We start from the raw sequence: 26,780 nt of genomic DNA on the forward strand, positions 1-26,780 counted from the left end.
TGCAAAACCGATTCAACTCATCTGAATAATCTGAGGATTAAAAATTCCATTCTAAGGGATGTTTGATAAAATTGCCTTTGATCTGTAGCTTCACACAGACTACAACTAAAAGTAATTTTTTTGCTGAATCCTTCTTGAAGACATTTAAAATGAGCAACCATTACCACTTCTTCAGAAATGAGCTCATCAGGTTCTTTATACATATATACAGGCATGGGAATAATATAATGATGATGAGAATACACAGCAAGAGAATACATTGTCTTATTTGTTTATAATTTACTAGTAGCTCTTTTCCCTGGGTCATTTTTTACTTCATGAATTAGATTTATGGCATATAGGTCTCTACACTGGGGATTACTCTTTTAACATCATGGAACAAATAAATGTCATCTTGGCATCTTCAGTAAAAGGACTAGGAACATCCCACTAGTTAGAATAAGAGAAATTAACTGTAGGCAGGATGTACTGTATACTGTAGGCAGACAGTATGGTGCAATGGTTCAATATTTGATCAGGACCAGGAAGGCCAGTTTCAAATTTACTCCTAGACATGGAAGCTTATTGAATGACTTTAGGCCAGTCAGTTTTTCCAAGTTTTTCCAAGTTCTAACTTTAAAGGTGTCATGTTGTGGAGATAGAATGAAAGAAACTCCCCATATAAGCTATCTTGAGGTTCCGAGAAAAGGAAAGGATTTAAATCTAACAAGTAATTAAAAGTCATCTCTTCCCAAATTCAATTTGCTGGCAAAATGAAATTCCTTACGGCAAGCAGACTAAGAAAAGCATGCAACCATGGTTGAAATTCTAACACTTCTGCCTGCAGCTTTATTTTATTTTCTGTAATGTAATAATGTGTGTGCATACCCTCACATTTTCCTCAGGGACTAATCAAGTTAGCTACATATGTGCTGCCCTACATGTTTCATATGTGTGAGTCTAAGAAACTCTAATCAGAATGGGTTCACATATGTTATCTCTGTATGTGCTCGTATAATCAGTGTGCACCGGTGAGCTGCATATTGTTGTGACCTAGGCCCAAGTAGTTATTACCAGACACAATCAGTCGTAAACAAACATAGTTTATTAGAACAACTGAGAATTACTTCATTCTCAGCTTAGTCCAAATTAATTCCAGAACAAGTCCTTCAGAAAAAGTCCTTCGCCTTTATCATAAACCTTTATCTTCTTTGGCACCCTACCACAGGCTTTTCTTGGCAAACAAGAAAAAGAGACGCCGACAAGAAACAATTATAGCAACGTTGCTTTCCTACAAAAAGCCCAAGAGCTGTTGCTGGTCTTTTAAGCCTTATGGGAGGGTCTAATCATCTCCTGGCCTTACTCCCAAATCGTCCTTTTTGCTTTAGCTGCTCTTGCCTTTTGGCAGCTCTTCACATGTGTGCACTAGGAACAGGCTCCTTCTGTTCCTCTGCCTCTCTGCTGTCTGCCTCTGGAGGCGCCGGAGTCCGGGCATCGCTCTCAAATGGCCCTGGCCCCATCTCTGCCTCCGATGCAGAGCCCTCGTCTGGGCCTTCTCCTGACTCCGGGACTGGCCCATTTTCCTCCCCAGCCTCCTCACTGTCCAACTCAGCTGCCAGCTCCACAACACATATGCTCCATAATGAGTCACATGACCATAACATCAGAGAAGGGCTTACAATGGAATAATCAGTGATATTTTGAGTCACTGACTACCAGTTGCATAAGGATGCACTGAGGGAATTCTTTCTAGATATTTTTCTCAGTAGTCCCTAGTCAGATCTTGCTATTTTCAATCTTAATATCTCTTGAATCTCCTGTTTGGCTTCAGAGTTAATCCTACTAATAGATGGCATCCAACCCCTTTTACATAATTAATTTTCAAAATTCTGTTGATCTGGCAAGAATAAAAACAATATTTCTAGTTCTTAATTTCAACTGTTTTCAGAATATAATTCCTGTAGATGCTTCTCTACTGCGCATGTAAATCTTGCAAAATTCAAAAATATGTCAATTTTCGTTTATAACCAGAGATAGCCTACTAAAAAATTTATGGACTTCCTCCTCTACTGGATCTACTTACACAGTGTGATTAATAAAAGTAATCGAACTTCACTAGGTGACAACTTTATTGTACCAATAAATCATCCAAAGTGATTTCTCACTGACCAGAAACTGGTAATGAGCCCAGATTTCTGGAAATCATACAATAAATATGTTTATCTGGGGAAAGCTCAAATTCTAAATCAGGTCATGGAAACCAAGGACAAGTGCTAAATTATTCATCTATTTTAGCTGAATATTTACATTAAAAAGATCAAACATTTTCAAACCAGTCTTTTTCTAAAATATACAGGACTATGTTAAGTGTGTTAATCCAATACAATGCAAAGTCTAAAAGCCTGGCTCAACTTTCATGTCATTGTATCAACATAACCTTGTAGTTTTCTTGTTAACAATCTATATATATAAAAGTGAAAACCACTCACGCCGTAAGCACAAAATCTCCAGAACCGTAAAGCTTACAAACTTGAAATTTGCCACGTATGTTCCTCTTGGCTTCTAGGTGCTCACTAAGAAAGGATTTTTCAAAATGACCATCAGAGCATTATTATTTCCTATGTTATGATTAACTCACTCTAACCCTCCCCACCTGAAAAGAAATCTGTTCCAAATGCAAAACACAAGCAGCAGACAGGAGTTTCACTTTCAGTTTCACTTTCACAGCAGGAAGCAGCTTTAATACAGAACACTTGAGCTAAGCCAGGGCCAGACTCCTTACTGTCTCCTTCTTGCTCACACAGCAAATACTGTTTCACTGTTGTTATATTATATTACATTACATTACATTACATTACATTACATTACATTACAATATAATATTATTATATTATGTTATGTTATGTTATATTATATTATATTATATTATATTATATTATATTATATTATATTATATTATATTATATTATATTATATTATATTATATTATATTATATTATTTTATATTATAATATATTATATTATATTATATTATATTATATTTTATTATTATATTATATTATATTATATTATATTATATTATATTATATTATATTATATTATATTATATTATATTATATTATATTTTCCAAATAGCCCTCTGATGCTAAGGAGTTCTGCTGTCCCTCCCCACCTGAAAAGAAATATGTTCCACGCTCTGATGCTAAGGAGTTCTACTCCCCCTCCCCACCTGAAAAGAAATCTGTTCCAAATGCAAAACACAAGCAGAGGACAGAACAAAACACTTTCCGTTTTACTTTCACAGCAGCAACAGGGATAGGATAGGGGAGGCTTCTGTGGGGCAAGGCTGAGGGAGAAAAGGGGTTAGGATAGGAGACATTTCTGTGGGGCAGGGCTGTGGGAGAGAAGGGGATAGGATAGGATAGGATAGGATAGGATAGGATAGGATAGGATAGGATAGGATAGGATAGGATAGGATAGGATAGGATAGGATAGGATAGGATAGGATAAGGTTCTGTGAGGAAGGCTGAGGGAGAGAAGGGGACAGGAGAGGCCGATCATTACTACTCATTAATTTTCAAGCTATACAGTAAATGTCGATTTATCAAGCCTGATCACATCATTTTGTAGCGAAGCACGGGTATCCAGCTAGTATTGATATAATTCAACCACTGTCTTCTTGCAGGATGTTTTTTCTCAAATTGACACATGGTAGCAGTTATGAAATGATTGTGCTATCATTTACATTTGAAACCTCTTATACTTGTAAACATGATCACTGGCATTTTTCCCTAAGAATTGACTGGACAGAACAAAGTTTACTAAAGCTAAATAACAATATATTCCATTGCACTTTAGTTTTTTTCAAGTAATAATCATATGAGTATGAAAATAAAAATGGCCAAGTGGTAACAGTGGTATGACTGATGCCGGAATCAGTATTATGTCCCTTTTGCTACTGATGTCCCAGAGCCTGTCTGAACAATTAATACATAAATTGATACATAACATCCCCAGAAAGAGGACTTTCTGCAAAGAATAAAAGGCAACAAAACTGCAGTCCAAATAATTGGAATGTCAGAATGTTATTCTGCATCCAGAATAATAGAGTAAGCTTGAGATTTATTTAATGGCATCTTGAGAACATACTGACTTTTGTCTTCCTTTTGTCATCTGGAATTTTTTCAAATGTCTATTCAACAATTCAGTAATACATTTATCCAGAATATTACCTTGATAAGGGATGCTATCAAGCTGTAAGAGTACCAGTGTGATTCAATACTCTGCCACTCTCGAAGCAGAATGTCCTCAGAGCTTCAGCACTATACACAGTGTAAGACTTGGATAGATGGACAGCACTGAAGAGCCAAAAGTTTGCCTAAAGCAGGCGTGTCAAGCTCAAGGCCCGTGGGCCACATCCAGCCCATGTGGTGCTTAGATTACCTGTGGGGCCGCCCTAGAAACAGTGAAGGACCAGCCCACGCTGCCTCTGCCAGAAAAAATAGAGCTCGGTGGGTCATGTGCATCCCCCCCAGGCTCCATTTTCAGCTGCGACTGCCTCCTGCAGCTCTCTGCCAGCGAAAATGGAAAAGTATTAAGGAAAGTATGTTATTATTCATTTCTTGTGAAATACATGCAACCTAAACTGTGGCCACTTTTTCCAAGTCTCTGGATCATCATCATCTTTCATCCTTCTATAGTTATCAAACTGCATCAGTCCTAAAAGATGGACCAATTTTGTTATATGCAATTTGTTGTTGGGAAACTGAAACAAACATAGAGGTTTGCCTCCCATGAATCATTCTTTCTAAATTTCAATCAGCAACTATAGCTCCCATATGTTACTTAACTTTTAGTTGTTGTCCACATAGAATAGGGAATGTAGAGACAGTAACTTACAAAATATTGGGAGAATTTATTGCAAGAATTTAACTGATTTTTCTAACTCAGTTCTGTGACAGGTGATAGTTAATAATATTCTGCAATTAGCTTTCCTAAGGCTTTACATTTAATAATTTCTTGATTATTAATTTCTGGCCAAACAATCTATGCATTCAGGTAATATATTCTGAAAGAGTTTCATGTCCTCATAGGCAATTATTCCCCCCACCTCCCCTTCAGAAGAATAAGCAAGAAAGCTAGAAACACTTCAGTTTAAATTTCCCATTTCACATGAACCATAAAATTAGAGTTAAGAATACCTGAATCTGGCAGAATGTTAAGCAAAACTTAAACTGCTGGATATCTTAACTATACAGATAATTATAATACTATATAAATAGATATAATATATGAATAATTTTTCCTTTTTAAAAAAAATCCCCACTCATTTACATATAGGAATACCAAATGCTAGATATTGGAATTTATTCATAAAAGCTACAACAGTCTTGAACTATTAGCTATAGGATTGTAGCTGTCAAAAGGGGAAAAGAAGAATAGCCAGTTGGACAGCCAGAAAAAGAAGAAAAAATAAGGATAAGAGAAATAGGCAGAAATTAGATATTACTATTACACACATCAGCAATTGTGTGATATTAAAAAATTGTATGCTGGCTTAATGGCAGAGTATTTATGAGAATATATGAAAAAATAAGGACAACTAATGTATTCTAAGATGTATCTGCACAAAAATATTCAAATGCAATGGGATGATTAATAAAGCAGATGCAAAGGTTTTTTAACAGATCAGAAGAGGTATTCAGTCAAGAAAAGCTTGACAAAATGCTATAGCTTAGTCCTAGCTGCACATTCTAGTGTGATTAACATAATTAATTCTGAAGCTTACTTAAGCTCATAATTATTGTTTTATTGAGTGACAAAGTTCAGAATACATCTTCTCAAAAACCAATATGGAAGAGTTGATGGTCCATTCATCTGAGGCTTGCCTTTCAAAGAAACCAAAAAGGAAGATGTTTTGAAGAGTTTCAAAAAATAACAGAAATGCAGGGAAGTGGTAGGTAAGTTAAAACATTGGGCCTATCTTGATTGACAGAAGTTCTTCAAAATTTCAAATATAATTTTTAATGTTAACTGTTGTTGATTTCTCTTTTAAACGGATATTTTCAGGAATTGTATTTGACCTTTTCTGTACATGTATTCTACCCCTGAATATAAGTTCCTCCTTTCTTCCAAAATGAATTTGGGAGAGGTATTAATTTTGGCACTGGGTTGCTCCATAAGAATCAACCTACATTTGTTTTAAGCACTCCCTGGTCTCTCTGATAGTTGCAGAGTTTCAAGAGAGATGAAATGATTGGTAATTGCTCTGATCTTTTTTTGAATGTCTAATTTACTGTTTTCTTGTTTCAGTGATCTGTTCTTAGTTCAGTTTCACTCCCACCAAAACCTTTTTTTTTTAAAAATCCATATATATGATTAAGCTGTACATGCAGGAAGTTTGACCCTTTGCAGCACAACTGCAAAGTGAAGAGAAAGTTGTTTTTAGTTCTGGTCGAAAGAGGATGATAAGCTTTACATAAAACATAATAAGAATAGCCTCAGCATACAGTATCCCCTTTAATGTTATGATTTTTTCCAACTATTCTATTCTTTTCAGAGAAAGGTACATATTTAGAAGTCCAATATATTCTGTTATAGTACTGTACAACCTAATCAGCTAAACAACTTAACAAGCTGAAACCCTAAAATAAATTGACAGCTTATTATTTACTTATTCCTTTTAAGAAGTGTTCACCTTATACAGCACAAATCCCAATTCAGTTTCAATCAGGAATGTAAACCAAACCGTTCCATGAAATGATTTGCCAAATAGTTTCGCTGTGTCTGGCTAGCTCCATCCCCCAAAAAAGCTAATGACGTTTTGTTTTTCTGACCTTTTATTCATTAGTAACGACTCTAATGTGCAGGTTATGATTCTTACAGTCATAAGTATTCCACTTAAAGGGCAAAATAAAAAAGCCATTCTATAACCTTACTTGTGCAGTTTAGAAATTCCTGTGATTTCTGTTTATTCATACAGTGCTAGGCTTGAAGATAAAATTAAAGACTGTGTTCAACAAAACAACCAATTATTCAAAATTACAACCTGGAGTAAATAGGTGGTAACTTGTTATTGCCAGTGAAAAAAGCTGGAACACATTCAAGCGTTATTTCAGCTTTTATGGCTCCAGTTTAGGCCATATACTCTAAGGAAAAAATTATGGGATTTCCACATCCTGAGAGACTGAAAGTGTTACATATATACTTTCAGTAAAATAAATGGAAGCAGAGCAATTCATTTCATTGCAGTCCACCTCTTTTGACTGTGACAAGCAGGAAAGCAGAAGAACCAGGGCAGCTTCCACAAAGAGATATCCTCCAGACATCTTACATTTCAACTCCTATGATCTCCATGATTCTGAGGATGAACAGTTTTCAAAGTTTTCAAAATTTCTGTCAGATGGATACAGTTTCAAATGTGGAAAATATATATAAAAATTCTGAGCTATCTACTGAAACAGCTTTTCCACACTGAAATATACTACTTTATAAGTCTACCCCTCAAGCGTTTTTTTGAGAAATAATCATGCGAAAGAAAGGACTCATATTTATCTTTCCACTTAAGTATCTCCAGCACTGAGTTAGGAAATATGTTAACATACTGCATGTTAACTGTTCAGCCTTTTAGAGTTTCCATAAAACATTACATCTTTTTTTTAAAAAAATACAGATATATGCCAGCTCCCAATTTTCTGTCCTCTCTTGATGTTCCTGATCTGTATAGTAATAGCACTTAAGACTTATATATCGCTTCATAGTGCTTTTATAGCCCTCTCTAAGCGGTTTTACAAGTCAGCATATTGCCCCCAACAATTTGGGTCCTCATTTTACCAACCTCAGAAGGATGGAAGGCTGAGTCAACCTTGAGCTGGTGACATTTGAACTGCAGAACTGCAGCTAGCAGTCAGCTGAAGTAGTTTGTAGTACAGCTCTTTAACCCAGGGGTCAAATGTTCCCGGTTGGACCGGTTCAGTTGAACCGGTAGGGATGGCAGCCAATGGTTTGGACAACCGGTAGCGATGGCACCACCCACCCGGTCGTCATTACTTCCTGGTTTTAACCAGGAAATAAACTGTTTTTTCCCCTCTGCGCATGCGCAGAAGGGTTTGCACATGCGCAGAGGGTCCGTGGTGCGTGCATTTCCGAACCAATTGGGAAGGTAAGTAGATTTCACCCCTGCTCTTACCACTGTGCCACCTCGACTCTGTATTCTCCCTTTGACTAAAGACCAGATACATCAGGATGAAGAAGCTAAATAAAAAAGTTGGAATAAAGCAAGGTGGGGGGGAGAGCACATTGAGGAGGCTAAGAGAAAGAGGGAGACAAAAACTTTGTTGAGTCTTCTTTGAACCATTCATATTGGGTTTTAGCTAGACCTTTGAAGAACTAAGTAATCGATGCTTTTAAAAAGCAACTTATTTCTTGATATGATACTTTTTAATAAATCCCAATAGACTTCAGAGACCGTCTGTTATCTTGAAAAGTAAAGCTGTCCACTTTTTTAAAAAACTGGACTTCCACTGAGTCTCCTGTATGTGAATTTTTGACCCGGCATCCTCAGCAACAACCTAATGAGAACATATTGCACTGGCATACCAGAAAAGGGTATATTGTTCCCAGTCTCCTTCTCTCCAGCCAGCAGGAACCTCATATGACCGCAGAGAGGGACCATCTTTGGAGAGGCATTAGGTCTAAGTTAGGAGCAATACTGAGCAGCTGCCAAAGCAATAGAGTCTAGTTTTTTTCCCAATCCCTGCCAAATTACACAGGCCTCCAGTACCAGTAAGAAAAAGCAGGGAAGGTGGGTTAACAAATGCCCTTTTCTTCAAACATTTTTTGTGTAATTTCATTGTAAACATTATAGAATAGAATAGAATGTTATAGAATAGAATCCTTGTGTGTCCAATCACACTTGGCCAATAAAAATTCTATTCTATTCTATTCTATTGTAAACATTATCAGAGGATGGTCTAAATATTTCATATAGACTAGCATGGAATGTGGTTGGGTGCAATGGTGTCTGTCTGCATTCAGGCACAGATATAGAAAAAAATAACTTGGACCAGTTAAGTCACTTATAGAAAGTTAGGAAAAACAGAAGATAAAAGGAAAAGAATGGTAACAGTGGGACATTTGCTGTTTACAGTAACTGTACGGCGGGCCAAATTCTTAAACAAAACAATGGAGAACAGGATATTAACTATATAAGAAAGCATTTATAAATTAAGCAAGAGTCTTGGAGTACTTTGTTTATGGCTATGCAATTATTCATTCTTATTCAGGCTCAAAGAAACTTAACTGTTGTGCAGTAAAATCACTGACGTTTTATTCTTTAAAATCTAGCTGCAGTGATAAAATTGTACGAAGCTAAGATACATCAAGAACAAAAACCACAACTTCCAGTAATTTAATTATGTAATCAAACTTCTGATAGTTCACATCCACAAAACACCCTTTATGCTGTAGACATGACAATGTTAACCTTCTTGTCTACCATCCTTATATTTTGCTAAAGGGAGAACAGTAGTATCTAAGCAAGACACATAATGCCTGTTCTTGATTTCTGCCAACATTTTTTGAGTCCATCTAGAGAACCCACCTAAAGATTAAGTTGCAAATACCGTTTATATACACTTGTAAATAATTTCAGAAATGAACGTATTTATGTATACCACTTTGGTAGCAACACATTAATTCAAGCAATTCCATATTAAAAGACAACAGTATGTACCAAAAACTTAAAACAATTTTAAAGGTTTTATTATGACTATGTCCAATAAAATTCCCCTTTAAAAAGTCATATTTAAAAGCATAAAAGTGCCAAATTACAACAGAATATAAGGACTTTCAAATAAAATTTGACCAAAGTAATAGCAGCACAGGTTGACTCAATACCGATAGTGTGTACAAATTCTTCTTAAGTTGGCGCCAGCCACAATTAGGGTGCTTCTTTAGAGCATGCCTTCTTTCAATTTGTTGCATAGCAAATTGCTAGCTGATGCATTACTCCCAAAAGGGCACCCTCCACAAACTGTAGCTGGACAAATGAGCAGCAGATCCTCCATTAGACATCTAAATCCTAAACATTACATGTATATTGAATTCAATCCAATAGAAACTAACCACAATACTTTCAAAACAAATATTGTGGTTTAATGATTGTCTGTATCCTTGAGCCATCTACATTTTACAATAAGTTAAATACATTTTTGCATGAAGTACAGATTCCAGGGTGGAATTCCATACAAAACACCTTGCAGTAATCCAAGTTTAGATGGTGAATGTTTGGATCATAGTGGTCAGGTTATCTCTATCCAAGAATGGCTATACAGTAGTTGGCATACCAGATCAAATTAGGAAAAGGTTCTTGCTTCCATGGAGGCCAGTTGTGCTTCCAGTGCTAGTGATGGTTCTAGGACTACCACCAAATTATACCCCTGCTCCTTCAGAAGAGTACAACAGTCTTGAGATGATGTGGCCCTACTAATTCTTTGTCAAGAGAATTGCCTCTCCATAATGCCTCTGCTTTGTTGGGATTCAACATCAGCTTACTGGCCCCCCAACCAACCCACCATTGGTTCCAGATACTAGCTCAGAGCATCACCTGACTTACTTGATACAAATAAATAGAATAAAATAGTATTAGCATATTACTGATACTTCATTCCAAATCTGCTGATGACTGGTACCAGCCACTTCATATTCAGATCCCCAGTACTTTCTGAGGTTCAACAGAGACCTATGGAACTCCACAGCTATGAAGACAAAATGTAACCATCTAATGCTATTCTTTGAACGTGGGCTTGCAGTTACAAGCAGAATCACTTTAATACTGCTCTCCCAATTCTCAATTTATGGAATCTCTTTGGAATACTGAGTTCAGTGATACTGGACCTGCTGAGAAATCAAAAAGAATCAACAAGATCATTTACAGGTAAGTAAAGTGGTATTCTGGAATTGGCTTACACCAGCTCTTGAGCACCAATTGTTACATTTTCTGGAATACTGTGAGTCAGTTGACAGTAGAGATAAGCTTAGACCTCTTGGTCTAGTGCAATCAACTGTTCCACAGCTAAGGACAAGGCACAGCTGCAGCAATGGAACAGGCAGAGCCAATTGTTAAACATAAAGTAGCACATGACTGAATAACAATGATTCCTGGAACTGACCTCAGTAAGAAATTATTACCATCCTCTTCACTTTCAAATATCATCTTCACACCATAGTGCAAACATAAAATCAAGAGGATGCCCTGATTCATGGTCTGGCTCTTCACCCAGGCCTTCAGTTAGGGAGAGGGAGACCGCTCATTTCATCATGCTTGTCATTTTTTCCTTTAATCTTTATGTTTTACTGAAATTTATTTGCCTGATTGTTGTTGAGCTGCTAGAGTCGTTGCGAATCAGGCAGCATACACATTTATTATTTTTATACTAGGTCATACAGTCAGCCAGATGTTTAGGCTAGAATTCGCATTTTTATCACCCAATAATTCCTTCCCAAGGACCTGGGACAGGTAGATGTTATTTGATAGTGTTAAAGGTATCATCATATACACACACAAACTTATATATACACATACCATATACATATGATATATAACATGACATGACATTATATTTATTATTATTACAGCTCAAAGTTAATGCTCGCCAAGTTTCGAGAAGTTTGATTGAACTTGCGAGGTTTTCTTTTACAGTGTGTTTCCCTGGACACAACAGCGAGGAAAGCGATGGAGCTTGAAAGATAAGACTTTTGTCCCACTTCTTGCCTGCCCCACCTGCCACCCCCAAATTGCATCCCTAAAGGGGGCAGGTGGCTACGTGAGGGGCAGGAGCCCTGCCATGTCTGGCAAAGGGGGGGAGAAGAGACGGCAAGAGGAGCCACGTCTCGTTCCACGTGTCTTGCTTCTCCCCCACTCCACCTGCCACCCCTCGATAAAGAGATGGCGGGAAAAGGAAGCAGCCAGGCTGCTGTTGCCACTGAGGTGGGGTGGGGTGGGATGTGTTGGGCCGCTCGGCCAGCGCAAGGAACAGGTAGGGAAGGGCATGTCCCCCCCTTTTCCCCCTCCGACCTCGCCTCCTCAACTCCTTTTGGTTGCGTGGCAAGCAACCAGAGGAAATGGCGGGACCAACTGCACATGCATATAAGTGGTTGGTGGGGGGGCTTATTTTGCGGGGGTGGTTTATATTATTACATGCGCTGAAAAGCCCAACTGGGCTTATTATCCAGACATGTCTTATTTTTGGGAAAACACGGTATATTTGCACAAACTAGTGAATTTCAGTATATAGCTTGGATTTTTAAAAGTTCTTTCAGTTGTAAAAGAGCAGTTAAAAGGTGAAAAAGCATTCTAACCTACTTCAAAGAACCAGGGGATGTACTTTAATGTAGAGTATCATCTTGTTATAATTTCTAAAGAAATGTTTCAATGTTCTTTCTGAGAAAGGAAGTAATAAACCTACATCTTAATTTAATTTCTGCTGTTGCTGACGCAAATACACATTCAGGACAGCACCTGGAAGCTCATTAGATCAACCTTACTGATATTCTTAGTCATGTCTTAATCTAGTCAAGAGTGGTTTTCCCAGCTAATCAATTAAGGTTAAATATGAAAGATATTTAACTTTTATCGTAATGATATCCCCTTCCCCCAATGCCTTTCTTTTTGGGAGTTAAATCCAATCAATGTGAATCCCAGCACCCCATTTCTTCTTACTTTGCAGTATCTCAAGATCAATAACTTGACATTTATCCATTTACTGTATGCAACTATCCAACCTCTATCCTTTCCTGTCCCCATTCTTTCCCAAAAACCCTGAAAAAGTGTAAGACACTCCAAACCACTGCAGTGAGGCAGGTTTGATGCCCATAGAGAGATAAATATGTGTAAAACATGTATTTATTTTTCCCAAATAGAGTAATATGTTCGTCCTTCTCCAAAAGGTTAACTCTTTGTGTTTCTCCCTGTAGGAGTAGGCAGAACCAAAGAGAAGCTTCTTGAAATCTGTGGTGAAAAAACACATTAGGCAGTGAGGTCCCAACCAAGCAAGGAATGGAAAGATAATCTCAGAACTTTGCAGTGCTGCAGTCATTCCATTCTGAAGTCTTTCTTGTAACATTTTCAAGTTTTTCACCATTGCTCGCCAGTTATTTTCAAAATGATTCAGACGGTTCCTTAGGAAAAGTAATCTGTTGAATCTGTTCTTCAGTATTCAGGAAAAGTTCTAGCTCCATAGTGGAGCTTTGTCACACTTTTAACCCACTTCCTTTGAACTGAGTATGAATTGCTTACCTTTTTCTCTTTTTGAAACTGCACTGTTTAACAGTAAATAAAAGATCTAGGTCCCCTTTTTAACAGTTTAACAGCACAAACAAGTTCTATCCAAGGTCCCGCTTTTCCACAACACCAGTTTTTTTTTATTTCTTCTTTCATTATTACAGTATATACTAATTCTCAAACCTTTCTTGTCTATTGCCTAAATTTTGCTTAGTATCAAACACTGGTCCTCATTCTGAATAGTTTTAGGCAAATTAACCCAATGAAAAATTCTGAGAAGGTATTTCATGTATTAATGGCCCATTAAAGCTATATCTCAACAGGCAAAGTTTTTATACTGGAGTCATCTCATGCAGGAGTGAAATCCAGCAGGTTCTGACAGGTTCTGGAGAGCTGGTAGCGGAAATTTTGAGTAGTTTGGAGAACCAGCAAATACCACCTCTGGCTGGCCCCAGAATGGGGTGAGAATGGAGATTTTGCAATATCCTTCCCCCAGGAGTGGGGAGGGAATGGGAATTTTGCAAGGGAATGGAAATTTTGCAGGAACCTTCCCCTACTATGCCCACCAAGCCACACCACACTCACCAAGTCATGCTCACAGAAACAGTAATAAAAAAATTTGGATTTCACCACTGATCTGATGATCATTAATACCTCCCTCTCACCCAAAAAATGGGTTGGTTGATGCATCTGTCTATTTTTGGCCAATTTTCAGTCACCAAGAACCTCCAAAAAAACCCAGTGAAATGTTTTAACTGAACAAATCTTTTTGGTTCAAATCCACACTAAGCCTATAAAGGAACATGAGCATTCTACACTTACTAACCAAATGTTTCATTTCTGTTTTGGAGCAATAAACAAAAAAACATGATTCCAGTTTTGTAATGGTTTTCTCATAATACGTTCTTCCCAACATTCTTTTGTGTCACTCTCTGAAAAACAGCTATCAGGGGAAAGTCTTTTGCTTATTATTTTAAAGCTGCACTGGAGAAAGATCTATGACTTCTCCTTCTTGATTTTCTCCACAGACGACGTCCATGATGCTTTCAACTCACCTATGAAGGCAAACTCTTTTTTCTCTTATTTGAAAGTACAACATGGCATCGCTTTTGTCTTACAGCTTCTTGCTGTTCTGCCATTTTGAAACTTGCTACCGCATTTATGATAGATAACACTTTTAAAACCAAGGCTGATTTTTTCATATCCAAATACATGGCTGGACCATAATTTAATAATGAATAACAAAGGAACAGGAGCAGGAAAAGACCTATATGCTACTTCCAAATAATCAAAGTGTTACACATGACAATATTAACCCCTACTTTCAAAATGGAAATTAAAGATAAATTTAGGCAAGATTGTCTACTGAATTCACAGCAAAGGCAAGATTTAAACAAGTGGATTCAAAGTCTTATAGCCACTAAGCAACACTTGCTCATTTCTCCGGTGCCACAAATGAAAAGCTAGAAATGTTTGGCCAAGTAATTAAACCAAACCAACCTCACTCTCACAGAATCATTACAAATTTTTCTGTCTCTGAACATAAGGACATTTGAGGCATTCAATTATTTTTTGTTTTTCATTATGAATAGACCTGATTTACATTATGCAGGTTAAGAATAAAATACGTAGGAAAACAGTTCTTGCCCCCAGAACTATATCGAATATATTAAAATGAAAATGCTTTTGAAAGAAAAACTTAAAATATAAATGTTGAGGTTATAATGTCTCAAAATGTATGTTTACACAATTTAAATATGCGGATTAATGTGGAAACCAGGTAGCATAGATGTGTGTACAAGCATCTGTGAAGTAACACTGATTAGAAGCAAACCAATTATCTAACTCTGTCACTTGCTCTACCTACCTTCCCAAATCAGAGTCAACAGATTACCTCAGAGTACATACCACATCTTTATTAAGGACGTAGACATTCCATCCATGAACGATACCTGCACTTACACTCTTTAAATATTCCCTTGTGGTCCTTTGAGAATGTATACATATTATAAGTATTTTAAAGGCAATTTTTAGAAGACTTTTCATTTGATGAGTTATCTGAAGGGCACAGAAGAGAAAGAAAACTGCATTGGTGGTTTACAGGTCACATGCTACAAACCACCATCGTAGGAAATATATCCAAGGATATATTTTTCCTTGACACAATAAAATATCCTAGGCATGCTATAAATGTGACCCTCCAAAATAGCAATAGATTACAGGACCTGTTTCAACCTGACCCACATAACTGGTACTGGGCGTCTGAATGTTAGAGTGGGTTGCGGCCACCACAGCTGGGCTTTCAGATGTGAAGGAGATAATAAAGGAAGGTCAATTACAGGGCCGATTGCCATCCACCCTTTTTCCTTTTTCCTACAAAGGGAAAAGGTTTTTTCGTGCAAAATGATTTTTTCACTTACAGAGAATGCCTCACTCCTGGTGGCCAACAAGAGTTGGCACAGAATGCATGTGGTCAAAAAAATATTGAACGGTCTATTCAAAGCATACTTTATATGGCAAGACTTACAGTATGCCATCTAAAATATATGTTAATTAATGGCTCCAATTTATGGTCAGAGTCACTATTCCAGACTTATAATTAGGCTGGTTATTTCTGGCAAATAGAAGTTCTCCCCAAAAGGTCAGTAGAATTCAAGGCACAATGTTGCATGTAAAGCTGAGATGGTATACAGACACCTCCTTCCCTTCAACCTCACATCTAACTTAAAGAACTGTGAACCTCTTCATTTTTTGTAATTCTTCCCCCCAAAGTACTGTACAATGATTTCACTTCTTGGAGTCCTGGAGTCTACTTTTAAAAGTAGATTTTAAAAGAAATACAATCTGAGAAGATGGCTGAATTGGCTAGATCACACACAGTTGCTTTGGTCAGTTCAAATCTGCTACCTCATTTAATAATGATTACTGCCACAGGCATTTAACATTTACAGTAATTATATGGAATGTTTTTAGAATTTGCTTTCCCAGAGTAAATCCTCATTAAAGTACCTGCTCTAGTTCACTACTAATAAGATTATCATTATCTCTTGCAGAGATTGCCAACCTGTGGCCCCAAGGCCAAAACTGGCTGAAGCCTCTTTTTTGAAAATTGTTTCTGTCACTTCTGCTCCTGAAAATTAGAGTTTCTGATCATTTTGAGGCAAGAAACACACTGAACGATAACGCATGTCCTACAAAAAGCTTAACAGATCTTGTAAAAAACTAAAAATCTCCTGCCCCAACGCCACTCAAAAATCAGAAAAAAAAGTAGCCTCCCCGTCTTGTTGTATAATAGGGGGGTGCAACAGCTCAGTGATTAATAATGCTGAGCTCGTCAGCTGGAGCTGACAGCCCATGTTTGAGACTGTGTTTGAGTGCTGTGCAAAAGGGTGAGCTCCCTTCCTCATCCCAGCACCTGCCCATCTAGCAGTTCAAAACCATGAAAATGTGAGTAGATAAATAGGTACCACTTTGGTGGGAAGGTAACAGCATTCCATATGCTTATGTCGTATAGCCATGCTGGCCACATGACCACAGAAAAGTTTTCGAACAACACTGGCTCTCTCCAACAAGAAAAAGAGATAAGCACCATGCCCTAGAGTCAGATACAACTGGACAGGAATCTTTACTTTTTACCTTTTGTATACAGTATATGCCCTGCCCTGTGTGGCCCTCAGTTCCCTCAAAAAATTAGCTAATGGTACCACAATTGACAAAAATGGAACATAACCAGCCATTCTGCAAGGATTTGAAAAAAGGTGGTATTTGTGGTATAAAAAAGAGTTGAAAGAAAAACAATCTGAAACTTCCATATATTATATAATAAAAAAGTGATACTGGACTCTCTCCTTTACAGTAAAGTAAAAAGTAAAGTAAAGCTGCATATATTATTTTTGAAGAGCAAAAAAGTATATACTCCGTATCTGCTTCTTGTGCAGCCACACAGAGTCCAACACAGACAATTAGACACTTAGATGATCAACTGGAAAGAAGAAAAGTTCAAAGATTCTGCAAGAAATGCTACCTAGCCTGGATTTATTATGACTTAATGACTGTTGCTCCATCAGAATCACAATTCTTCATGTATGTTCATAAAAATGGGGAACAGGCTTGCTTTCCATATTAAACATTATTGGGCTGAAATTTTGCACACCACAAGTTTTCAAGCCATTCAGTATAATAACCTTTAATTAATTAACTCTGTTTTACTTTATTTCTTTTATTTAATTTATTTTGTTGTGAAAGTTGAACTTGTTGCTCTCTTCTAGGAAAAATCCTAGAAGACACAGTGAGGCCAGTGGAGGGATTCACCAGTTGTAACAACCAGTTCGCTTTGTGCACCCTCCGGAGGCTGGAAATGGCCCATTTCCGGACTTCCGGTACTTCCGGTAGGCCCATTTTTCTCCCTCCCCAGGCTCCAAAGGCTTTCCTGGAACTTCCAGGAGAGCGAAAATGGCCTCCTTCAGGTTCCGTCCGGAGGCTGGAAATGGATTGTTTCCAGACTCTCAGTACTTCCAGTAGACCCATTTTTCTCCCTCCCCAGGTTCTGGAAGCTTTCCTGGAGCCTCCAGGAGGGCGAAAATGGCCTCCCCTGGGCTCCAGAGGCCCTCCGGAGGCTGGAAATGGGCCCATTTCTGGACTTCCGGTAAGCCCATTTTTCACCCTCCCAGAATCTCCACATGCACGCTGCACTTACCTGGGATCCAAAATGGGCCGCGTGGAGACTCCTGAGAGGGGCAGGGTGGGATGGGTGGGGCAGGACAGGATGGGGTCAGGCAATCCTTGGAACAACTGGTTCTCCGAACCAGATTAAAATTAACATCCGGTTCGCCTGAACTGGTTCAAACCGGCTGAATCCCACCCCTGAGTGAGGCACATCACATTGCATTCACAGCAAAATTGGGGTGGGATAAGAGGGAAAAAACTATAGTGATACAGCTAAAGATGACTTAAGGCTTCTTCAAAATGGGTTGGGTATCAAATGAAGGGAAGTTTATAAAAATCCTATTAATCTTATTAGGATTAATCCTCCATATCTATGGATCAGAGACAATCACAGCCTCCTTTTCAAAATCTATACATATCTCTTTCCAGAAAAGAAATGGAAAAGAAGCCAAGAATGACAATCCCAAGTGCCACCGTCAAACAAAGTCAACTAGTAAATGTTTTGTAACATTCCACACAGCTCCTGACACTGACACTCCACAACTGTACTTTTTATCACCTTCTCCTTTTTCATCCTAAGAACTGTGCAAATCCCATTATTTTCATAATATCCAAAAGGCTAAGCATCTACTTAATTTTTATCTGATTAAAACTACTAAGGATTAGAATTAGAATTATCAGTAAAACTAGTACTACTACTACAATAGCAGCAAAAAAAAACCACAAAAAACCCAAACAATGAATAATTACATGAAGAATATATACGGATATATTAAAAGATATTTAAAAAGACATTTCGTGTGAGGAAATTAGAACTACCTTTCCTTTAAATCAATGGGGTTGGTACGTTACACCAATTATCTTATTTGCCACAGTTCAGGTTCACTAAAATGGTAATGCAGCATAAACATAATTTAAACATAAATTGTTTTTGTTATCTTGTATTATCTTCCCTTAACCTACTGTTCTTCAGTTGTATTATAAGTAGCCCTCAATTTATACCCATCCATTTAGTGATCATTCAAAGTTACAATTGCACTGAAAAAAGTGACTTATGACCATTTTTCACACTTACAATCACTGCAGCATCTCTGTGGTCACGTAATCCACCACCTTTTGCAACCTTCTGACAATCAAAGTCAATGAGCAAGCCAGAGTCACTTAACAGCCATGTAACTAACTTAACAATTGTAGTGATTAATTTAACAACAGTGGCAAGAAAGCTTGTAAAATGGCACAAAACTCACTTAACAATGGTCTCACTTAGCAACATAAATTTTGGGGTCAATTGTGGTCATAAATCGAAGACTGCCTGTATTTACACTTTGTTCCCCAGTATGCATTAGGGAAAGAGAGAAGTGCTGGGAATTAAGAGAACAACAACCTATTACCTCTGGAGGCCATCAGGTTTGAAAAGCTAATACTGTATAAAAAACTAGAATTAACATATAATCATTTAAAAATTCACTCACACTTCTTTCTGTAGTTTCTCAGGATTCAATACTCCCCCAAGCTAAGTGAAGGGGAAATGACACCAAACTGTGATTTGCCTCAATTTCTCCTACAGAAATAGTTACATTTTAAAGGCTTAACTATCCCAAAGGTACTTTTTTTCAAGATGCAACTGGACTTTCTGTTTTTTCTTTGAAGACGTTTCACTTCTCATCCAAGAAGTTTTGCTTCTCTTGGATGAGAAGCAAAACGTCTGGGTCATGTCCTTTGGTTATTTTGTTCCCTAGTTCAAAAGTGATAATGTACCAACATCTTTACAGCCTTCTAACTTTATTATTTTGTCTAGTAAGCTTGTGGGACTCAAAAACATAGCTGTGAGCCAAGAACTCCCCAGCTTATTGAGATTAGGGAGATAATAAACATACAGCAGTTTGAACACTTATGTTCCAATCTCCTGTACTCTTATGAAAATCATGGTGATTATTTAAAGCTGGCCAGCGTAGAGGTCAGCATGTTCTTTGATGAGTGCTGCCTTTGAAGTTCACTGTTGGGAGGAGGAAAAGAAAAAGGTGATAGAATAAAATGAACTTTTGCAGGTACACTGGGCTCCGTGATAGATTTTAGGGGCAGCTGCAGTAAATCTGCAAGGCTTTCTGACTGCTGCTGTCTTTTTTCTTTTTTTCGCTTTTAATAGCTTTAAATTAATCTGATGAAAGCAAAGAAAGCTGAGAGGAGAACACCAGAAGGGATTTTATATAAAAGGACTGGGAGATCATTACATTAAATTCAATTTCATGGGCTGAATATATGCAAAACGCTTAGTTTTCTAATTCTGAATGTAACCCTGTCCCAAGCATTGTTGCAATTTCTAGATAAAACCAAATAAATCTCATAACTCCATGTTTTTTTCTCATCCTTTCTGTCAGAAACTCTACTGCACAATGCACCCATTTTTTTCCTCTCATCTCAATTTTATCTGAAGCAGGTAAGGCTCAGCAGTTACAGAGCTAAAATTTCCTGAAATTATTTTCAAGGAATGGATTTTAGGTAATCCCGTATTATAACCTACAGAAATGTCATAAACAGTATGCAAATATTTCCATTCTTCAAAACACTTCATAAAAGCAGTAGATTAAAATATTCCACATGTTCTGGTTATTAGTTGGACCAAGAATGAAAATGACATTTGCATGTTTTGGGTTCCTTCCATCCTTCCATCCTGTTTTTCATCCTATCTAGACTGCTGAAGTATTCTACACACTATTTTGTAATACAGGTAGTCCTCGAGGTACGACAATTCATTTAGTGACTGTTCGAAGTTACAACAGCACTGAAAAAAGTGAGTTACCATCATTTTTCACACTTATGACCACTTCAGCATCCTCATCGTCATGTATTCAAAATTCAGACACTTGGCAACTGACTCACATTTATGATGGTTGCAGTTTCCCAAGACCTTATTATCACCTTTTGTGACCTTCTGACAGGAAAAGTCAATGGGGAAGCCAGATTCACTTAACAACCGTATTACTAACTTAATGACTGTAGTGGTTCACTTAATAACGGTGGTAAGAAAGGTCATAAAACTCAGTTAACAAATGTCTCACTTAGCAACATAAATTTTGGGCTCCATTGTGGTCATAAGTTTAGGACTACCTGTATTCTGTATTCTGACTTGTCCTAATGCCTATGGAGATTCTCAATCATCCAAGCCACGGCTGTCCCGAAGGTGCTTTTTCACAAGGGAACTAGTCCTTGTTTTTCCTTGAAGACGTTTCGCTTCTCATCCAAGAAGCTTTTTCAGTTCTTCATAGTCCTAATAATGATTTAGCCAATCTGTGAATTTTGCATTTTTATCATGGATCAGCATGACTATTTTTATTTTGTTTAATTTTCTGCATGATGTTGTTGTTGAGTTACAATATAAAGAGCCACCTCTTCTTTAAGGGCAAATTTCTAGCTGCTACACCACAGTTTCTCACTTGTATGTTTATGTAAAACGTTTTTTAAATCAAAGAATAGAATAGAATAGAATTTTTATTGGCCAAGTGTGATTGGACACACAAGGAATATGCTCTCAGTGTACATAAAAGAAAAGATACGTTCATCAAGGTACAAAGCAGATATTACTGTAATATGGATACGAAAAGGATGTACACAGAAGTGCTATGATTTCTGTATTAAAATCTTTTCCCTCTTCCAAATCTAATTCTAAAATGCTAATTAAGCCAACTTACTTGCCAAGAGTCACTATATCACTGAACCAAATACTATTTCAACATATCAGCACTAATACTAGTCCTTCCAGAGACTGTGGGACCCTGAGGCGGGGAAGAGTGTGGGAGTGTGTGTACATTTTTATAGCTTGTTACTACTGTAAATGTTCTGAGATTTTTGCCTCCAGCCTTCGGTATCTTCAAGAGGCAGTCTGATCTTTTCCAACTCTTCGACATTTTACTGCAGTTGGAGAGGGGCATGCTTGTTAACATTTCAAGTGAAAGGAAGGCTACAAAATGATAAACCCAAGGACAGCAGTAACATTTCTCACAGGGAAGTTCTAATTTGAACCTGAAATCCCCACTGAAACATCAAGGAACAAAAGATGTTTGATTGAAATGGAATTTTTATATGTTATTCAAATAAAGTAAATAACATGAAAAAAAGGATGTTCAAACTGTTCCAACTTACTGTAAATGGTTTTGAACTATACTGACAACTACAATTCTTAGGGCTGCAGTGTTTTTCAAAATATACAAGTCACCCCTGGAATTCTCATATTCAAAGATGTATTTATTTATTTTTATGTTTTGATTTCCATGCTGCCTTAAATTGGTCATTTTTTAATTGTTTGCTACTGGAAACAAATAATTTATTTGTCAATAATTTATCAAGATAGATTGTGCTAAACTAAACAGGTATTGAAGTGATCTATAATAGACAAAGTATGTAGTGATAAAATCAGGAGTATCTCAAAGTGGCATTCTGTACATTTGTCCCAACCATATATTCTAAATTACCCTTGTCATTGCTGTATGTCAAGTACAGTAGAATCATGGTTTAAAATCCTACAAGACATCTTGGAATTATTATTTTTTCTTTCCTTCCAGAGTAATATTCTCTCTATCACAAAGTAGAAAGAATCTGGAATGATCATGATTTGTATTATCTGGCAAAAAATCTAAACTCCCAGTCTTTAGTACATAAAGCACAGCTAGATACTTGTCTGCCTTTGCCTGCCATCTGTTCAGAATTAGGACACTAAGGTTTGTATATGATTTGTAAATTCCGAAATAACCACAAAGCTGTTAGAAAGGCGGCTGTAGCCACCTCTACACTGCGGTTTCAGAACTTGGTTTGTGGGAAGACAAGTCCAGACACAAAACAAACAAGCCCTATTCCTTAATACATCTGAATCCAACCATAGGCATCATGGGAAGAGGTGTTAGGATGATTTAACAGAATTGGATGGATTCCAGTGACTGTTCCTGATACCACTGCGGCATGAGTTTCCATCAACTCACCAGTCTGGAACTGAATCGTTGGAAGAGAGGAAAGATACTGCAAAAGCTTGGTTTTAAGCCAGCCTGACTCGTCTTTTCTAGTTCTCAGAAAAAAACAACCCTAGCCTTAAAATTCCATGAAAGCGGCAATGGAATGACTATATTAATTATACAAAGCTTGCATCAAAGGCACATCTTGAGTCTGGAAATCAACTGGTATAATGAACGATGGATACTTTAAAAAAAAAATCAGACTGATTGCTTTCATGCTTATTCATACCCTAAAGATTTATAAACTATTCAGAGCTTTAAAGCTAAAGTGCACATCAGCATGCAGGATACTTCTGCTGACTGCTGATTGCCAGCAGTTTAGCAGTTCGAATCTCACCAGGCTCAAGGTTGATTCAGCCTTCCATCCTTCCAAGGTCAGTAAAATGAGGACCTAGATTGTTGGGGGCAATACGCTGACTCTGTAAACTGCTTAGAGAGGGCTGTAAAAGCACTATGAAGCGGTATATAGGTCTAAGTGCCATTGCTATATACCCACCTACTCGTTATTTAGGACATCTCATTAAGGGAGTATACACAATACACTTACAATACACTTAGTGCGTCAATATAAAAAATATTGATGACAATTATAATGGTTTTTAAATAACATACTAGTTGTGCAGAAGGAAGAGTTTAAAAAGAAGCATGACCAAAATCAGAAGCCTAAATTAGCTACACAAATCTAAAGCATATTTTTAGCTTATCCCTTTTTGCAGCTTGCCGTTCCTCAGGTGCCATTTAGTCTGTTAAAACCAGTGACATGCCGAATTCTTTTCAAGGACTTTTTACCAAAGCTTTCCCTTTCTTTTCTCAGTGTAGCAAGGAGCAAGATTTCTCAGTTACAGTGTGCTTTTTATGTTCAAAGCTGTTAACAGATGTGGAGCCATAGGTTTTAAAAAAAAAAAAAACTCACCAAAAAAAAAAAACCAGTCGTGATAATCCAGCCTGAATTTTCTGTGTAAAACATTTTATTTCTTTTCTGAATAAGTTGCACTTCAAGTTTTATCATATCTAGTTCCAGTCTATTTACTGCTTTGTTTTTTGGGGTATATGTGGGAACCAGTGGTGAAATGTAAAATTTGTTGCTACCGGTTCTGTGGGAGTGGAGGGGGGGGGTGATAATGTGACTGGGTGGGCGTGGCCAACTTTTTTTTTTTACTTTTAGAAGCATTTTTTCTACAACCTCTTCAGCCAAAAAAATGCTTATAAAGACTCTGACAATCCCAGCTGAGCCACGCGATCATCAGAGCCTTTTTTTTTAACTTTTAAAAGCATTTTTTTCAGCCGAAGAAAAAATGCTTTTAAAAGTTAAAAAAAAAAACCTCTGATGATCATATGGCTCAGCTGGGCATGGGGGGTGTGCTGGGATTTTTGCTACCGATTCTCCGAACCACCCGCCACCATCGCTACCGGATCAGGCGATCTAGTCCAAACCAGGAGCATTTTACCCCTGGTGGGAACCAGAAATTATCAGATAGAACAATTATCTTACTATATAGTGGCACAGCTTTCTCATTCAATGAAATATGTGCATTTCCTATTGGTTTGATATTTTATATATATAATATGTTCTTTCCTATACGTTTTGTGAAAGGAACACTGTCCATCAGTCATTGCTCACCTAACCAGAGTTTCTGGTTGCAGCCTCCTTTCTCCACCTCCAGATATATAGGGACTATAATTCCCAAGTATGTGTCGCTAGTGTGGCTTGTTATCATAATGACTGGGAATTTTTAAAATTATTGTTCTGATTCTTCAGGAAGGCATCAATTTTGTACTTGTTGGTATCACAATTGAGGGTCTGCTCAATACTATGGATTGCCAAAATTAAAGTATACTAAGATCCTGCATTTGCTATTAGAAAATTGTAATTCAGATCCCACAGTGTTAATATCACATCTTCTTGCAAGAAATTTGCCTCAGAGCAATCTCCCAATAAGGTGTTGTAGGAATTTCTGTGTTGTTATGAGAAAGATAGAGAAGGAAGAGGATTATGTATGCGCGCTGCCTTGAGTTACTTATGCAGTAAAAACATGTGATAAAAATGTGATAGATAGATGATAGACAGACAGACAGCTATAGAAAACAATATAAAATTAATTGCATCCTTAAATTTATTTAATCTGGACTGCATAACAACTTAATGTGTCATATTTTCATTTCTACAGCACAGTTTGAATAAATAACAGAGCCATGTCCTGGATCCATTCCTTAAAACCATTTTACATAGCTATGTTCCTGCTATGTAAAATTATTCTCTTTGATGTATTCTAACCAGATACATCCAAAACTATTCATAAGCTGACAAATTCTATATTTTGGGAGTATAATTCAACATCAAATTGAGATCATTACATATATTTGTTCCCCAAATTATGTTAACATAAATATTAATTTGAAATTAAAACAAAACTGTAGCAGACCAAATCATGTGAGTTAAAAAAATTTAGATGTCTTAGATGATCAGTATGAAAAGTCTAATGTACATCCCTTTTTAAACATTCTGTGAAGTATCTAGCAGATCCAAAATAATACTTTCTGATGAACCGCTTTCATTTTTTAAACATTAATAGGGTAACAGAATTGGAAGGGACCTTGGAGGTCTTCTAGTCCAACTCCTTGCTCAAGCAATTTCTCTGCACCCTTTCTCGAGTCTCAGCATCTTTTTTATATTGTGGTGGCCAGAACTGAATGCCTGGGCCATCCATCAGCCTTCAGATGGAAAGTTAACAGCTCCCAGATCTGGAGGTGGCTGATGAGGAAGAGGAGGAACAGCTGTGTCCAGTGCCTGACGCACAGATATGCAGAAGGAAGAGGAGAGGAGAGCAGTGGAAATATGTGGGCCGATCCTTGGGATGGAAGAGCCACCACTGCTAGCAACGCCCCGCTCCACCTCTGGGGATAAAAGGCAGGGGACGGAGATGAATAGATGTGGCAGACAACTATTCATCTCCCTGCTGGACAGATTTGTTAGCCTGCTGTAAGAAAGAAACTTTTTGCCAGGGCTGCTGGCACTCCTAATAAAGGAATCATTGCTTCAACTACAGAGGGTTTGTCGTGTTTGGGGAGCTGGGTCAGAACACTTCCCTCCGATAATATAGCCTAGGACTGCATTGGCTTTTTTGGCTGCTGCAGCATACATATTTAAGTGATTAAGGAAGCCAAGATCCTTCTCATAGTTATTATTATTGAGCCAGGTAGCACCTATTCTATACCTGGTATATTAGAAATATATTTCACATTTTAATGCCTCTTTGAAATTTCAAAATTGGATATTCCATTTTTTTTATCAGAGAGCAAATATAAAGTTCACACTAACTTTCATTTCACTTTTTAATATTGTGTTGGTTTCTATTCAAGTTCAGCATGTCTTAAAGAAGCTAGAAGCAGATGTTCAGAAGCTGTTAAAGCATCCAGGAAATACTGTTTGTTTAATTAATACATGTTTCAGTTATATATATTGCCAAATATTGAGAGCAAATTAAATTCAAAACACAATATCTTCAAATATTTAAAGCAACCATGATTTAAAGTAGTGACCCCTTGTTTGATGAGGCATTCCAATAAAACATCTTCCGTGTCACTTTCAAGTCAGGGTTACTTCAAAAACGCCAATTTTTCTCATAATGCAGGATTAAAACATAAACCCTTGCCCACTACTAGATTCACAACATAAGAAAATATTGTTAATCCTCTTATTTGCACAGCATGCAAATATAGGAAGAGTAATCTTGAGAAAGATAAGGGGCGCATTTGGGGGGCACATACATACATGGGGCGCACACAGGGGCGGGGCACATGCTGAGGGCCGTGCATGCATTATATTTTGGGGGTTCAGGCGTGCTTTGGGC

At 37.4% G+C, this 26,780-nt stretch overlaps 1 protein-coding gene across 6 annotated transcripts in view; it reads right to left on the reverse strand.

Moving 5' to 3' along the window:
* Nucleotides 1–26,780, reverse strand: part of PLCL1 (phospholipase C like 1 (inactive)) — a 237,245-nt gene that overhangs the window by 96,843 nt on the left and 113,622 nt on the right. Inside the window, exon 1 of one of the 6 annotated variants that reach the window (XM_058187918.1) lies at nucleotides 4,212–4,305. The exons of the other annotated variants lie outside the window; for them this stretch is intronic. The gene's annotated coding sequence lies outside the window, so the exon portion shown is untranslated. Of the gene's footprint in view, nucleotides 1–4,211; nucleotides 4,306–26,780 lie in introns of those variants that run through there. 6 annotated transcript variants of the gene reach the window in all.

This window comes from Ahaetulla prasina, chromosome 1 (assembly GCF_028640845.1).
Source record: "Ahaetulla prasina isolate Xishuangbanna chromosome 1, ASM2864084v1, whole genome shotgun sequence".
NCBI classification, from domain to species: Eukaryota; Metazoa; Chordata; class Lepidosauria; order Squamata; family Colubridae; genus Ahaetulla; species Ahaetulla prasina.